Source organism: Pinus tabuliformis, chromosome 9 (assembly GCF_031772625.1).
Source record: "Pinus tabuliformis cultivar Carrire ecotype Pingquan chromosome 9, CPIR1, whole genome shotgun sequence".
NCBI lineage: Eukaryota > Viridiplantae > Streptophyta > Pinopsida > Pinales > Pinaceae > Pinus > Pinus tabuliformis.
Window position 1 is genome coordinate 197,686,418 of NC_142307.1, and position 16,158 is coordinate 197,702,575.

The 16,158-nt window shown below is 38.5% G+C and overlaps 1 long non-coding RNA gene across 1 annotated transcript in view; it reads left to right on the forward strand.

The window, feature by feature from the left end:
• Positions 1–11,940, forward strand: part of LOC149147829 (uncharacterized) — a 126,014-nt gene extending 114,074 nt beyond the window's left edge. The window contains exon 3 of the long non-coding RNA XR_016263035.1: positions 11,716–11,940. This is a non-coding gene — a long non-coding RNA (uncharacterized LOC149147829). The remainder of the gene's footprint in view (positions 1–11,715) is intronic.
• Positions 11,941–16,158: the final 4,218 nt, after the last annotated feature.

Here is a 16,158-nt window from a genome sequence, read left to right on the forward strand (position 1 = left end):
CTGCCTACTGCTCTATGTCCTCTGCCTACTGCTCTCTGTCCCCTCCACAGTCGCTACTATGTGCTGTATGCTGGCCTGACATGCGTTGAACTATCCTAATGAACTCCTGCTCTCACTCAGAGTTATTCCTACTCTGCCTTCTATCCGCTGAATGCATACAGTGCTTTGATGTACGTTGTACGCTGCTACCAAAATTCTTTTGAACCACACGCTAGTCCGTTGAACTGTTTTGTAATAGTGAATCCGACGTGAACGCTGGGTGCTCCCTCCATACGCTGCAATCAGCTACCAGAATTTCGAGCGTTGGCTGCATTGTAATCACTGTGAGATCGTGTGCTGTGTGCTCGGAGGATTGCCTGTAAATGGTATGCTGTGCTGTACCCTGCGTTGAATGGAATGTTGGATTACTGCTCTGCGTTTGACTGTGAACTTCATTGAACTGTGCACTGGTTGTGTTGGTCATGGTCTGTGTGTAAATGGTACCGCTGTTCGGTGTGTTGATAAACCGTTGTTCGGTGTGTTGATAAACTGTGAGCACTGGAATGGACTTTCCTGGTGAGCGCTGGATGAAATCTATTCTAAATGTTGGAAGCGTGGTGAGACCCATACCTGTATGGTGCGTTAATCTTTGTTGTTTTTAAAGACCGTGCATTCTTGGTGTGCGTTGGTTTTAACTCCATGCTGCATTGTTTGTATGTTTAAATAAAAAGAGGGATCGTAAGGTATGATGGTGTATTATTGGTGAGATACATTTTTTACATGAAAGCATATGTTCATATGTGAAGGCCGTGTTATATGTACGATCATCCTTATGATTAATGTGTGTTTGATTAGAATGGAGTAATAAGAATAATAATATATTACATGGAGTGATAATATATTATTTCGAATGGGAATAATAGAAGTGAATGTGACATGAAATTCATTAAGTTTTTTTTATGGCGATGTGTTATATGGTATAAAAAAAACATATATGGGTATATGGAAGGTATAGCATATATATTTGAGAAGTGGAAGGTATAGCATATATATATATTTTCTATCAACAGAAGTAATTTTTTTACAGAATGCATTCAATCATATCCATGGTGGGAATAGTTCTCACTGGCAAGGAGAACTATCCTGAATGGTCCCGGATGATAAAACACACTCTCATTTTCAATGAGTTGTGGAAAGGAGTGTGTGTTGAAGATGGAGACAATGAACCAGTACAGCCTACCTCAGACAAAGAGCTTGTCATTTGGGAAACAAGAACAACAAAGCTTATGCATTAATTGCAGCATCTGTAAATGAAGAGGTGAGTCGCCATATTTCGTCATTTTCAACTGCCTTTGAAGCCTTACAAACGCTGAAAGAACTCTATGACTCACATGCTGCACTCGAAGTTGTTCAACTCATGATTAAACTCTTCACTCTTGAATTGCAAAATAATGATCCTCTTGCTCTTGCATCTGAAGTAAAGTCTATAATGCATAATATCAAATCCACTAAGGTTGAATTGGATATGCCTCTTATCGCTTTTCTCAAGGCACTTTATCCTACTTACTCCAATTATCTCTTGCAAATCTCAAAGATATCACCTTTGACTCTCTTGTGAAAAAGTTTGCTGAACGAGATAAAGCTTTTGGAAAGAAGACAGCTCCTGAATCTTCTAAAGAGGCTGTGTGCCTTGCTCATAACGAAAAGCATCCTGCTCAAGATTCTTCAAGAGGAAGAGGTGGTCGAAGAGGAAGAGGAAGATATTTCAGAGGCAGGGGGGTAGACATTCTCAAGGAGAAAAGGCAGATTTGCATTGCATTTGCTGCAAAAGAAATGGATCACATGATGCCTCTACACGCAAGCTACCATGGGATAAAATTGAGCAGAAAAGAAACCAACAGAAAGGTAAAACTAATGATACAGACAGAGGTAAAGCACCTGAATCTGCTCACTATGTTGTGGCACAATGTAATATTGGAGTAAATGAAGATCTATTTAATGCTTCACTTGCTTCCTGGAAAAATGATTCGTTGCTTGATTCAGGAGCAACCTGCCATTTGACTCATAGAAAAGATTTTTTTGAAGAATTTACTGACAATGTTGATGGAGCAGTATACTTTGCAGACCAATCAAAAATCAAGCCATCAGGGCTTGGCACAATCAGGCTTAAACTGCCTGGTCTTCTAGACTTTCTTCTGCATCATGTTCTATATCTCCCACAGCTCAAGAGAAACTTGTTGTCCTTGGTTCACATCCGCCAGCAAGGTCACTCCATTCATATGTTTGATGGCAAGCTTGAGGTAAGAAAAGCATCTGACCACTCACTTGTCATGAGGGGAATAAAAGAAGAAAGACTTCTCAAGCTGCAAGGAACCTCTGTTCGTGCACAACATTTCTTATACAATTCTCATCATGAAGAAGGTACACTTCCATCAAGTTTATTATGGCATGCTAGATTTGGACATTTGAACTATGACAACCTCCGCTTGTTGAAGAAAAATGGTGTTGCTGGTTTGCCTACAATTCCTAGGAAATTTAAGCAATGTGATGCTTGTATTCTAGGAAAGCATAGCAAATAGTCTTTTCATGATTCACATTCAAGAGCACATAGAAAACTTGAACTCATTCATTCAGATTTATGTGGTCCAATGCCTGTTCCTTCTACAAATGGAAATAAATATATGATGACATTTATTGATGACTACACCAGAATGTGTTGGGTTTATTTATTGAAGAACAAATCTAATGCTTTTCAAACATTCAAGAATTTTCACAAATGGATTGAAAATGATGCACATTCTCATATTGGGTCTATTCACACTGATAATGGAAAAGAATACACATCAAATGAATTTGAAAACTATCTTCGCCAGCATGGGATCAAACATCAAACAACTGTACCTTATAATCCCCAACAGAATGGTGTAGCTGAAAGAATGAATAGGACAATCTTAAATATGGTACGATCCATGCTCTTTTTCAAAAATGTAAAGATAATGTTTTGGGCTGATGCTGTTCTATGTGCTGCATATATAAAAAATAGATGTCCATCTAATGCTATTAGAAACAAGACTCCTTATGAAATGTGGTATGGACATGTTCCTTCGGTAAAGCATCTCAGGGTCTTTGGTTCAACCTGTTATGCCTTGATACCAAAGGTACATAAAAACAAACTTGGTGCTAGAAGTCGTAAGTGTATCTTCCTAGGGTATTCAAACACCTCCAAAGCATACGGTCTCTATGATGAAGTAAATAAAAAGTTTGTTGTATCTAGAGATGTAATTTTTCTTGAATCATCCAAAATTGACAATGTTGTTGAACGACAACTTGATCGCTTAGATAAATTTGCAAAAGCAAAATCATTTCAAGAATTTGATAATTAGATTCCACATCTTGAAGGGGGGATTCCTATACTAGATCAACATGTGGAATCGTTTTTTGAAGAACACTCTCCCTCGCATGAAACTCCAACAACAGATGATGTTTTAAGTGATGTGATTGATAGAATTGGGAGACTTAACCTTGATTCAGTCCCAACTCAATCAACGGAGCAGCCTGGACCATCTGAGAAAGGTCCCCCAAAGTGGCTGACAAAGACACTTGAAAGTGTTCATCCTGATGAGGTTGGAAAGACAGGAATTAGAAATTCAAACCGACAAAATGGAGGTGATGTGGATGAGTCTAATTCACCTGGTTATATGGATGTTTCTTATGATTATGAATTGAACTTGTCTACAGATTTTGAACCAACTTCCTTCAAAGAAGCTGTTTCTCATGATGAATGGAAAGAAGCGATGCAAAAGGAGTATGATGCCCTCGTAAAGAATGGCACTTGGAAGCTGGTTGATCCTCCATTAGGAACCAAACCAATAGGCTGCAAGTGGGTCTACAAGAACAAGTATAAAGCTGATGGCTCACTTGACAAGCACAAAGCTAGGCTTGTGGCAAAAGGTTTTGCACAGAAGGAAGGGGTCGATTATGAGGAGACTTTTGCCCCCACAGCAAAATGGGCTACCATCTGGACACTCTTTGCACTAGCAGCTCAGAACGGTTGGAAAGTCCATCAAATGGATGTAAAAATTGTTTTCTTAAATGGAGATCTAAAAGAGAATGTTTTTATGTCTCAGCCTGAAGGATTTGCTGTGAAAGGACATGAACATAAAGTATGCAAACTTGTGAAGTCCTTGTATGGCCTCAAACAAGCACCGCGAGCCTGGTATGAAAAACTAACTGAGCATCTTCTGAAACTCAATTTCAAACATTATGATCTTGATGATGCAACTTTATTTGTCAAGAAAGTTGGCAAAACAGTTGTATATCTTGTGGTATATGTAGATGATCTTTTGATGACAGGGAACACTGAAAGCTACATTGCATCCATAAAGAAGGAATTGGGGAAAAGTTTTGAAATGACTGATTTGGGCTATGTTCATTACTATCTTGGCATTGAAGTAACCCAACATTCGAAGCCCATATTTCTTTCTCAAAAGAAATACATTGGAGATCTGTTGAACAGGTTTGGCATGACAGAATGCAATCCTCTTACTACTCCAATGGAACAAAATTTAAAGCTCACATCTATTGAAGGAAAAGAATTTGAGGATGCAACAAAGTATAGACAGCCTGTAAGAAGTCTCAACTACCTAACAACTACCAGACCAGACATTTCGTTTGCTGTTGGAATCCTCTCCAGGTTTATGCAAAAGCCTTGTGAGGGACATTGGTCTGCTGCAAAAAGAGTTCTAAGGTACTTGAAGGGAACTCAAGACTTTGGAATCAAGTATACACAGGTGGACAACTTCAGCTTGATTGGATACTTTGATTCGGACTTCGATGGAGACAAAGAAACTGGGGTATCTACTTCAGGATAGGCTATGAGTCTTGGATCAGGCGCTGTCTCCTGGAGATCACGCAAACAATCAGTTCCAGCAGATTCCACACAGAAGCAAAATACGTGGCAGCAGCTGAAGCAACAAAAGAAATTGTGTGGCTCAGGAAAATTCTTGAAGATTTGCAGGTAAAACAAGTACAATCAACTCCACTCATGATTGACAATACCTTTGCAATAAAGTTAGCCAAGAACCCAAAGTTCCATGATCGAACGAAGCACATCAATACTAAATATCATCTAATTCGACATCATGTTGTGGCCAAAACAATCCATCTCCGTCATTGTTCCACAAATGAGCAAATTGCAGACATCTTCACCAAAGCGTTTGGAAGAGAAAAGCTTGAACGATTCAGAATGATGCTTGGACTCACCAACATCCCTTCAGATTAAGGGGGGGAATGTTGACACCTAATCCTCATGATTGGGTGAATATAATGTAAATAAATAAATAAGTAATATGAACAGTCATTGGGAGATGAAGTGAACAGTCTCTCCCTCATGTATATAATGAAGACCTACCTGAAGGAATAAACACGAATCAATTTTTGGTTGAGGAGTTACTGCCTGGTTTGACATTTATAAGTGGTAAAGTTACATTCTAATTTAAAGGTGACTTTATTAAAGTCAATGAAGAATTATAAAGTGAAAAAGTGACTATGGAAATAAAAGGCTAAGTGGGTCTTTACTTAAGTGGGTGAGTTAAAAAATAGAAAGTGAGAATTAAATGCACATTTATTCTCATCCCTAGATCTAGATGAATCTGAGCCATTAGATCTTAGGGTAACCCAAAAGGTCATTTAGAGAGTAAAAGGAGGAGAAGAAAAAGAGATCAATTCATTCTTTCATGAGCATTTGAGAGAAAGAGAAGAGAGAGAAAGGAGAAAATTTCTTAGCAGTGAGGAAGTGAAGGAGAGCAGCAAGAAGACATTTCAATGAATCTGGGTAGCAACATTTATTGGCATGCATCCCAAGGAAAAAACGTACAGCAGGAGAAAGGCACAAAAATTGAAGAAGAGGGACAACAAAAAGGGCACAAATTTCGAGGTAGGTTTTGGGCACAATTTTTGAGGTAGTCGTACTGCTGAAATCCGTACAATAGGTTTCGGCCCTCGGGCATGAATTTTGAGGCATGCCTTACAACATTTAATTTTGTTTTATTGCTGGATTTTTTTATTTTTTTTGGCAGTTTGCTGATTGGCATGATTTTCAAGGCAGAGTTCAAGCACGGAAATCGAGATAAGTTGTAACTTGTGGTTGTTGGAATGTTTACTATGTATTTCAATTTCTCTGTAAAAGCATTTTCAGAAATAAAGAAGAGCTCTCAAATTGGTTTTCCCCAAGAGTTGTATGGGGGTTTTTCCAGAGTCACATTGACCAAAATCACTGTGTTCTTTTTCTGTGTGGCTGTCATAATTTTGCTGTGTTTTATTTCTGCAATTTCAATAGTTGTGAAATCTCTAAATTTGTGTTTTCAGAAAATATTGTCATTTCCAGATTTTAGAATTTTTATCATGCTTGGATTTAAAACTATATGCATGGAGTGATAAGGAAAACTGATAACCGAATTGGGGGTTGAAATTCTTCAGGGTCTTCTTTTCTGGTAAATATTGGCCTATGTGGATTTCCCGGGGGGGGGGGGGATGTAGAAGGGCCCATAGAATATTTGAAAATCTAAAGGAATGAAAAACTCATGTTTACATTTCCTTTTATTAGCTACTCTATCAAATAAAGGAGTATGAGGAGGCTCATTACCTCTTCATTGATAAGTTATAATTTTAGGTTTATCCGTTTCAAGGAGGGTATTGTGGAGTTGCCAGAGGAATACTTATAATGTCGTCAATGAACCAATTCTTCAACGATTCACAAGAGAGGTAAACTTGCTTCCTCCTCGGTAATGATGCCAAAAATGTTACCACTCAATTTAGTAGGGGTCCTAGGAGGGGTTCCAAAGGGACTGCTACTAGATTAAGCGGCAACAATGGGACAAGGACCCACTTTCACCTTAGTCGATGTCCCTTGCTCTTTACAGACTTTCACTGATGGGAGGAGTCTCGGTATAAGGAAATCACTAGGAAATATGAATCAATGATAGTACAAGTAGTGATTTTTAGAGCCTTTTCACAAGCGAGACTCAAATTATAGGGCTCACTTGCTTTAGAGGCACGTGTTGAGAAATCTAGGGCAGCTAGATTAAGGCGATTTCTTTATACTTTATAACTGCTTGTGATGTTATTTTACTTAAACTTGATGTACTTGTAATTAACTTCTTCTTCTCTTGATTATTATAATGTTCTTGTCATCAAACAACTACCAAATTATGAAGACCAATAGAATAAGAGGACACAAAATATAGGCTGCTAGCTAAAAACCTCTCCTAGAGAGGAAAACCCACAAGAATTCTTCTCTTCTTATAGAATCTTCAAATGACGAATTGCAATACCTTTTAGACTCTAGACCAAGGCTCCTCCAAGACCAAGTCAACCTCTTCTTTGATGAGCTTATCCTTCACAAAGTCAACCTCTTCTTTGATGAGCTTATCCTTCACAAAGTCAACCCAAGTCAAACACTTCTTCTTTTGCACAATTTTGACCACTGCAACAAACTTCGGCTTCTTCAACAAGTTTTCAATTTTTTTGACCCTCCTGCAATCTCTGCAATTTCGTATGTGTGAATGATTTTAGGGCAGAATTGAGTCATTTTCTCCTTCGCTTGGTTTTCTCTTTTCTTCGTAGATACTCAACCTCTTAACTTTTTTTAGCAACTATATTTCAGTTCCTTTGGTTAATTCTGACTATAATCTTTGTGAGTTCAAAAACCCTGGCTGCAACTCGCACATGTGAGAGGATAGACACAAAAACAGATTGACAACTTCAGTTCTCCTTCCTTGAGTTCTTCCCTTCTTCACTTGTCCTTATTTTTCTCCTTCTTGTCCTTGTGATCGAACTTGCTTTAGTGATATTTCAATGGTCAAGTGCCTTATATATAGGCTTCTATGGACGACGAATAGCCCTAGATGGGGCTGAATTGTCCTCTACAGGCCGACTTCTTCACTTGTAGCCTGACTTGGTCTTGGAGGGAGACTATGACATTTTTGACTCACAATAAATTATTTTGACTTGATACAAGATGCCCAATAGGGTGTTTTACATATGACAATGACTCTTTTGACTTCTTGACTCTATGAAAAAAACCCTAGAAGCACTCAATGGGTGCTTGACTTAAAAAAATTGACCTGGAGCATGAAACCCATGCTATAGAATAATAATAATATTTTTTTTTTTCTCTTTTACAGCAAATACAAAAATCAAGCGTACATAAGACATTATGAAGACAGAACCTAGTTACATATTTCAACACCCCCTCTTAACTAAGGAGGTATTCATAATACATAGAAGGTACATGGACATTCTCATACTAAAGGATTAGTAACCCATCTCATAAGCTATCTTCTCAGCTTATATCAGTGCATCTCATCGTACCAACCAACAATTTCATATAGCAAGGCCTTAACTAACAACTCTATCTCTCCACTAGATTAGAGCACAATGTTGGGGAGACAATGATTTATAGACACCTTCATCATTGTTTCTCTAAGGCACATACCCCATCCAAATGTTCACAAGGTATGTCCATTTAAAACCATTCCTATCTTGGATTAACACATCCTCAAGGAATTTCCTCTTTGACTACTCCTTCCTATTTGATGCCCTACCTCATCCTGAAAGAGTATCAGAATTCAAATGCTTACCCAATCCTCCATTCTTTCTTCATAATGTGAAGACAAGAATGATGTATCTATCTCTCCCTCTCAACTAGGGAGGATCTATTCATTCCGATAAAAGGAATATACCCAAGATCCCTCTTAACTAGGGACTTGGTTCTATCAACAACTGTTTGCTCTTTGGTGGAGATCATGGTACTATCAACTGCTCAAAGGGCTCCTCCTTTTTACATCATCATGTCATGGATGAACTTTAACTTCTTCATTATGGAGCCAACTTCTTCATAGGGCTTCGGCCATCTTCTACATCACTTTCCCTTTCTTCTTCATAGTGTTGAACTAGGTAATGCTAGTCATGCCATCTTTTCATTCGGAAGTGACCTTCTTTGTCATCATCTGGATATCCTTCATACTGCTGCCTCTTTCCAAGTCATGTTCCTTCTAGAGTTTTCCATCCAAGTCTACGTGTACTAGTTGTAGGTGAATTTCAACAACCCTCATCCGATAGCCCTGTTCCAATCCAACCTGATGATTATAAAAAATTTAACTTCAAAAATATAATTACCTCTTCATGACGATCTTTCATCATGACTTCTACTTTTGCAACATCGACATCCTGCATACTTTTCGAACCCATCTCCAAGGCATTTACTATCAAGGTTCTTCTTCTTCCTTCATACTTATCAGGGTCTTCATACTTTCTCCACAGAGATGTCATAGCTAATCCTTCAATTGTTATCAGATGTTGATTACTCATCTTATCTCAAGTGGCTATAAGTACATCTTTACAAAGTCTTCTTCTACCTTCTTCATATATTGCTTCCTTGGGATCTCAATACATAGTTCCTTCACCATAGGAGCAATAGTTGCCAACAACCTCATATTCTCTATGAAGTCATGTAATGGTGATTTCATCTTGTCATCGTGTAGAAGAGTTCAAAGCATATTGAATTTTATGCCTTCATGTATTATTCAGAAGGAAGAGTCCCTTCTTCTTCAATCATGCTCATGAGATAGAGCATTCTAACCATTCTATCTGCAACTATGTGATGACATGACTTTATCAATCTATCAAAGTCAACAAATATATGCATACCTCTTCCTTCATGTGATCATCTAGGCCTCCTTCAACAGCTTCCCTTTCCTTGCTTGAAGATGAAAATACTTCAACTAAATTGTCATGATGCACTTCTCTTGTACCATCTTCTAAATTGCGGATCCAACACTAGGTGGAATGTGACACTTGCTTCTTCTAAGTAGAGGTGAATCTTTTAACAATGATTTGAAGGAGGATCCTGATGATCCTTATTCTGCAAATGCTTCTTCCTAATGATGATGAGGTGTGATGATAGTCTTCTCTTTCTATCTTGCTAGATGACTTGCTTCAACCATACAAACTGCTACTTCAGCTATCCTTCATGCTTCTAATATGATGTCATCTCAATTCCGCATCTTATCATGATTGTAGTGCTTCCTACCATGACTTGCTAACTTCTATATATTGAAAATAAACTAAATGTATGTGATGGTCCTTTTAATAGAAGAGTTCTTTTACTTCTACCTTCTTTGACTTCTCTTCCGGTTCTTCTACTTCTTCGGTTACATGGGCTTCACTTCTTTCTTTCCTTTTCTTGTTGCCCTTCTTGAGTTTAGGACAATTCCTTTTGAAGTGCCCATATTCATTACATTCATAGCACTGAATTTTAGACATGTCAGTTTTCATTTGAAATTTCTTTCGAGATTCAAATTTTCCAAACTTCCCTTTCCTCCTTGTCATAGCTGCATATGCTTGTGTTTTCTCATTTGATCCAACATCATTCTTTGCCTTTAATTTGGTTTCTTCAATCTTATATAATGACCACAGATCATTGATTGGAGTGGCTTCCTTCTTTCCATAGATGCTTGATACAAAGTTGCCCCATTCATCTAGTATTGTATTGAGTACAAGTGTGGTCATCTCCGAATCTGACATTGTTTCTCCTAGCTCTTGTAGTTATCTCTTATTTGAGATACCTATTAAAATTAGCAACTAGGGCCAAATTCCACTTTGGGCAACTCCTTTGGGGAAGATAATTATAGCATTAAATTCCTCTTTTCAAGAGGACCAAAATAGACCTAAAGATCATCAAATTTGGTTAAGGAGAAGTGTGATTTTGAATTTATGTTTCTCTCATGTAAAATTAACAAGGTTGGCCTCTCCTATATGCCGGCTCAATAAGCCCAAAATCCATGTGTCTTCAACCCCATCAAATTGTATATATAGAGGAGCCTTCTCCCTCATTTTAGACATATAATAAGGCTTGGATCTTTGTCTGAGGCAGTTGAGGTCTTCAAGGAGGTCGAAGGATGGTCAGTTTCTGGGTTAACTTCTGCACTAGGGCCGAGACTCTCTCAGATGGACAGCCGCAGGTCTGGACAATTTTGTATGGGCTATCTTATCCTTGCAGGTTCATGTTCAGGAGCAGAATGGCAGGCCGAGTTAGTTTCTGGGCTTGTCTATGGTTAAGATAAAGGAGAAACCCTCTCCTTATGAGGCTGCATCATTGATCTGTTATCTCAGAAAGGGCCGTTGTCTATATAGCCCAAATAAAGAACGCAGAGATGCCTTATATGAGCTGTGACCAGCCCTCATGGAAGCTCCTTGGATATTAAGCTTAACCGCAGTTATGAGGTCTTTTGGTGCAATCAGAATGGATGGCAGTGATCCTTAAGCAACCCTAACCAGACTTACCCGCTTCAGCTCCAGTTCATGCTAGGATTACAGTTTTGAGTAGATCATTCATTTGTTTAAGGGCTGTAATGATTAGATCTTCAGTTTGACAAGTCAGTATTGACTTTGAATCATTGTACTTTCTCTCTCTCTCTCTCTGTGTTGAACATTTGATGACTAATAATAAGAAGATTAGATCAAGGGTTTTCCCCATCTTGGGGTTTTTCCCTGGCTTGAGCCATATTCTCATGTTCTTTTGTCTTGGCTTGTCTTCAACATCTATCATTTATGTTCTTTTGTTAGTTACTGTCATATAATGTTTAATGTGATTGCTAATGGATTAATGGGAAAATGGTTGAATGAAGTAATTAACCTAAGCAAAGAACATGTTAACTCAAATTAACATTGTATCAGAGCTCAGGTGAGGACAAGCCCAAGCTTAAAGAGATTGCAATCACTAAGAAGCATATGAAGAATTACATTGATACCTTCAGCCTTCTGTGGTAGGGCAAGTCTGAGTTCAAGAATGACAAATCTGCGGTATCTTCTTAAGGCCTTCTACAAGCCCTAATCTGTGAACATGGGCACTAATCCAGGAGCAACTCAATCATCACGAGCAAAAGTTGGAAGTCAACAAGGTATGTTCCAGTGCTTTGTAATATATTTTCGGAGGATTATTTAGCAGTCCTATTCAGTCAAGCTTGAGACTGTATCATCATCAGCATATTCTTAAATCTTCTATAATCCCCGGAGGTAAGGCCAAGCCACTACAGATCTTTGTTTGAAGTATTACAATACTCATTTTAGAGGACTGATACCAAGAGAATAAGTGCAGGAGATATCTATCTCTGAGATCTTTGTTTAATCTAAGATCTCTGGAACATTTCAGATAACAGGTATGGTTTTGCATTCATCTTATCCCTTTTGGTTCATTATATTTGAAGCTGAGTTTCTTATCTAAGAAATTGCAGTCCTGGCCATAGCTTAAGGGTATCAAATCCTAGGCTGGAATATATTTCAGAAGGTTCCATGAATCCAAAATTCCCCCATCAAATTCTGGGCACAAGTATCATTTGAAATAGAATTAATTAAACCACTAAGTTGCGGCACTGTAAATCTGCTGGAGAGCCCGAGAATTTGTCTTGGACCTCATTAACATACACAGTCCAAGTATGCTCAGTCATCCTTGAAGCCGACTTGTTATAAAAACATGAGTACAACAGTGAAAGATAAAGAGATCTTTCAGGAAAGAAGTTGCCTTCCCTTATGAAGGTTGACCTTTAGGTCTGCATCCATATTTTCTAATTTTTGAGAATCTACTCTTCTCTGGTATGTATAATACAATCATGTTCGATCAGTGAATTCATCAAAAATTTGTGAAGTAAGGCACTCAAAGCCTTTCTATTAGCAGCCATATCTATCCTAAAAGGAAGGAAAATCTTCAGTTAATGATCCAAAACTCTTTGACATTATTTGATACATATTCATGTATGATGGCCCATTATCATCAGTCTTCTCCTGTGTTTTGCTGGTAGGATATCTGCACACCATCTCCTGAGCATGAGGCCCGAGCTTCTGAACATAACTCGAGCCTCTGTCAGAGCTGGGTCTCCCAGCATGAAGGTAATCCAGATTGATGGATTATTAGTCTTATCATAAGTGTTGTAAGAAGGACCATTACCTTGCTCACAACCTTGGACCACAGCAGGATTAAGTACGCTGACCTATGTCTACAGTATAACCTCCTGAGAAATGAAATCCATAATGAGTTCCTTCATCAGTATCATGACAAATACATATAAAGATACTCAGCTTGAAGCTTCACATTTAACCCGGCCTTTGGCTCCCTGCTAGAATACCTCACCCATTGAAAATTCTCTAAATCAAATTCATATCATTTAGAAGACTATTTCCTATCATGCATGTCTAGGGCAACAGTTAAATATTTGTATGATTGATCAATCAATACTTCTGCAGTATTGCAAGTCCCATCTGGATTGGTCTCAAATATACTCTTGAATAATTCTTCCAGTATGGTTTGTTTTAGATCCATTAGCGGGGTAATGTGATGAGTTGTGTATTGATAAGAAACATGAGCCTTGATTTATCCACATCACAGCATTTATGAGATTTTTCTAAACTATGGATGTATGGAACTTTGCAACATTGACAGTTCGATATAGCAGAACATATCTGCATAGGTTATAGGCTCAAACTTAACTTTGAACTTGAGCTTCATAAGGGTTGACATAGACACATTTAGGGTTTGACCTTGATGGAATAATCAGCTCATGAATTGTGCATAATATTGACCTTCCATATGTCAACATCCTTGCAGCAGAATGTGATGTTAATTGATGAAAAATGATTGCAACTGTAAAACCTTGATAGCAGCACTTTCTGATATATGGCAGTATCCCTAAACTTCATATGACAATGTATCCTTGGCAGAAATTGTTTCAGCAATGACCTCTTCTTGATAATAAAGATTCTTGATGATGTAACAATTCTATCTACCTCCGTAGGTCCTATCATGAAGTTGGATAGTATCTCTATTTAGAGATTTATTGATAGGAAATCTTGGAGCCATCAAAAGTTCAAAAGCAGAGAAAGAGTATAGTAATATGAGCAACTCTGGAAGTATTCTCTTTTACAGATCATGGACCAGACCCCTTCAGCAGTATCCCTGATTTTGCTTGAATCATTAAAGGATGGTTGTGTGGATGCAGATTCCTAGGACCTTCGTATAATGGATTGGGAGCAGTCATAAAGCAGATGGATGACTGAATGATCTTATAGAAGGATTTCCTCACCCTGGTTGAAGAAGGTCGATTCTCTCTCATATTCTTGACACAATTGCAGCATGATAAAGTCCCGTCCTAAAGATGAGGACCATATTGATGAAGTCTGAAGCTAGATTTCAGTGAGAACTATAGAATTGAAGATAACTCGATGGTTATGGGCGAGGTCACTTTTTTGATATTTAGAGGGAGCCATGCAGCTATTTATGATGTCTGTTCATCAGATGATATCAATATAAGACTTCTAAAGCCAAAATGAAAATCCTTGATATACTATCTCCTATGCTCAAAAGTCTAATAAAAATGGAGAAGCTGTTGATCCCTGGTTTTTCTTGTTTTTCATCTACCACATGCCTCTAAGACAAGCTATAGATATACCTCATATATTGAACAACTGTTTATGATCAGAAATTCACTACTGAAATATAAGATTCCATGAATTTTCCAATATCAATTGAGCTGGCAATATGAAAAATGGAAAGAGCTCATCTAGGAGCTCTATCTTCTAGGATCCATGAATCAAGAGTGAAGCCTGTTGCCATGGGAGCTCTAGAGAGATTGAAGAAAGCAGCAGGCATGGCTTACTATGAAGCCACTCTATTGAAGAAGCTCTTCAATGAGCCATTTGTGGACACCATCATTGTATATTGCAGAAGAAGATTCTGAAATCCAGTGTTTCACATACCACTTTATATGGTACAACAAAGGACACTCCTGTTTTATGGCTTGTTTGAGTAGATAGATCTCATGATGAGTAGGTTGTCTGATGGACAATGTGCACCCTGGAAAGTCAAGTTTAGGCTATGGTCTCCCTGAGTAAGAGAAGTAAGAGGGAGTAAGATCTGCCAAATATTTTCTTCATCAAGATATGTAAGAAGCAGAGGATTTCTAAGTGCTGCCAAGATCTCTACTGTAAATCAATATGTTTGACATATATATACATCTATATGCTGCTGAATGGAGCTGTGAGGCTCCCATTGAGACTTTCAGAAAGCAGCTTGGCACTATTTCCTATATGAAGGGATCCTTGGTTGAAGATAGATCTTTGGGAGCTCCTAGGGCTTGGGGTACTTATTGAGCTATGAGCGACCATAGGGTGAGTGGTTCAACTTCCCCTATTGGTGCATTGTGTACAGGGTGAGTGGTTCACCTTCCACCATTGGTGCACTGTGTATTGGGTTAGTTGTTCACCTTCTCCTATGATACCCCATGGTGGTTGACATGTGTGTAAGGTGAGTGGTTCACCTTCCCCTACGATTGTAGACACATGTATGTTGGGTGAGTGGTTCACCTTCCCCTACTGTTGATGACATATGCATAGGATGAGTGGTTCACCTTCTCCTATGGCATATGAGTAGGATGAGTGGTTCACCTTCTCCCGCAGATACCCTGGTGATAGATGCATTCAGGCATCTGCTTGTGGACATTTCAATGGGACGTGGTTCATCCTATCCCCACGTGTAGGATGCTTATTCCCTACAATTTGTGGTTGACATGTCTGTGGGATGTGGTTCATCCTTTCCCCACGTATAGGATCCTTCCTACTATTGTTGGCTTGCATGCGTGTAGGACGTGGTTCATCCTTTCCCTACTCTCGGTGATTTGCATGCATGTAGGACGTGGTTCATCCTTTCCCTACTCTCAATGTTTTGCATGTGTGTAGGATGTGGTTTATCCTTACCCTATGATGATTGTGATATGTGACTGTAGGAGGTGGTTCATCCTTTCCCCTTTCCCTACGAGTGGTTGTGAGCAAGATGTGATATATTCTTTCCTTGCTGATGTTCTTGTGAAAATTCCTACACTCTGAAGGAATCCCTACTGCAACAAATCTGAATCTACTTCACCTACTTGATTTTTAATATACATTAACCAAGTTATTTTTTTGAATACTGAAGAAAATTACTTCTGCAGCCTACACTAATTAAATATTTGATCTCATGAAATAGAAAACATAGCAAAGAACAAGATACATAGGACACACTTATTTTTGGACACAATAGTCCCCAAAAAAACCCAATGCGGGAAAACTGGTGCAACAATTCTGAGGGTTTAT